Raw genomic sequence first — 1,950 nt, 5'->3', positions numbered from 1 at the left:
AAGGGGTGCTCTGATAAAAAAGAATAGGACCAGGAAGGGAGACGTGGGTTATTAGAACTCATCCATACCTGTGTGCTTCTCAGCCTGTCTCAGATTCCTCTGTAGTTAGGTTGGCCTCGGAACTGAATTCTACGCAATGGAATATGGGTAGAAGTAATGGTCATCACTTGCATGTCTATACAGTATCCTGGTGAACTTCCATTGTCTCCCTCAGCCATGAGGTAGGATGATGTCTCTGAGATGGCTGAGAAGCAACCTTTGTTAAGCTATTTTAGGGTCTGTTATTGCAGCACAGTCTAGCCTATTCTAACACAGGAGACCTCATTTATGCTGAAATGTAAGGGGTAAAGCAATAGATTCTATCTCATCCCATTTTGTTTTTAAAATGCTGGCCTTGATCCACTGAATTGATTTCCTGACCCATCAATGGGTTGCAACCCACAATCTGAGAAACATATATATGTATGGTGTGTGTGTGTGTGTGTGTGTGTGTGTGTGTGTGTGTATACATACATACATATATATATATATATATATAAATATTATATATAATACATATACTTCTAATTTTCTAATTTTCTCCCAATTCTAGGATTCTACAACTTCTAGCACTGAGTCCAAAGAGCTCAATCCATGTGATTATCACCTGTCTTTATTGTTATTACATGCACAAAAACCAGAATGAGAAAAAATACTGCTGCATATAGACGGGGAAAGAGAACACCTGGTGATCTCATAGCAAAAGCCATGGATGAAATCATTGGGTTGTTGGAAAAGTCATGACCTATTTTGTCTGTGTTTTTCAAAGGTCATTTATTTATATAAAGAACAAAGATCAATCAATGACATATTGCCCGTTTTGTTCGATAACCTTTTGCCATCTTTCAGTGAACTTCATAATTCCTCGTTCATAGAAGGACCTGTCTTTATTTGTGAAAAACTGAACAAGGTGCTGATTTACAGCCTCATCTGAATTGAATGTTATACCACGCAAGGAGTTTTGAAGAGAGCGAAACAAGTGAAAGTCTGACGGCACAAGGTCAGGCAAGTATGGTGGGTGTGGCAACACAGCCCATCCAAGCTCCAATAATTTTTGACGGGTGATCAAACTTGTGTGTGGTCTCTCATTGTTGTGATGGAACACAACTTTATAATTAATAAGCTCTGGACATTTCTGGATGATGGATTTGTTCAAACTGTCCAATTGCCAACAGTACACATTCGAATTGATTGCTTGGTTCCTTGGTAGGAGAGCGAAAAGCATGACACCTTTAAAATCCCACCACACTGAGAGCATAACCTTCCTCTGATGAATGTCTGCTTTTGATGTCGTTTGAGCGAATCATTACGTTGGGACCAAGACCATTTGCGCACCAATTGTAAACAATCTACTTCTCATCACTAGTTATCAGTTGCTTCAAAAAAGGATCGTTTTCCTCACGTTTAATGAGCATATTGCAGATGTTTATACGTGCCATCAAATGAACTTTGAGTTCATGCGGAACCCAAATATTGAGTTGCTTCCATATCCCAGCTTCTTCAGGTGGTTGCGAATGCTTGAATGATGGATGTTCAATGTTTCTGCAATCTCTCGTGTTGTGTAACGTGGGTTTGACTCTATCAATGCCTTTATTTTGTCGTCATCAACCTCGGTGGGCCTCCCTAATCGAGGAGTGTCATTGAGATCAAAATCCCCAGCACAATTTCGTGAACCATCGTTGGCATGGACATTCTTGTAGAGCATTGTCACCGTAAACTTTATACAACTTTTCACAAGCTTGATGCACGTTCTTCCTTTTATGGAAGTAAAACAGTAAAATATGGCAAAAATGCAGAGTTCGATCTTACGTCTTCAACTTGTAGTAAAATCTCCAAAACTCAACCAAATCGCTGTTTTTTTTTTAGAATGAAGCTAGAACTGTCAGCTGTCAAATGACATAGCAATAACAT

This window comes from Hipposideros armiger, unplaced genomic scaffold (assembly GCF_001890085.2).
Source record: "Hipposideros armiger isolate ML-2016 unplaced genomic scaffold, ASM189008v1 scaffold_105, whole genome shotgun sequence".
Taxonomy (NCBI): domain Eukaryota; kingdom Metazoa; phylum Chordata; class Mammalia; order Chiroptera; family Hipposideridae; genus Hipposideros; species Hipposideros armiger.
The sequence above is the reverse complement of the archived record's forward strand: the minus strand, read 5'-3'. Positions refer to the sequence as shown.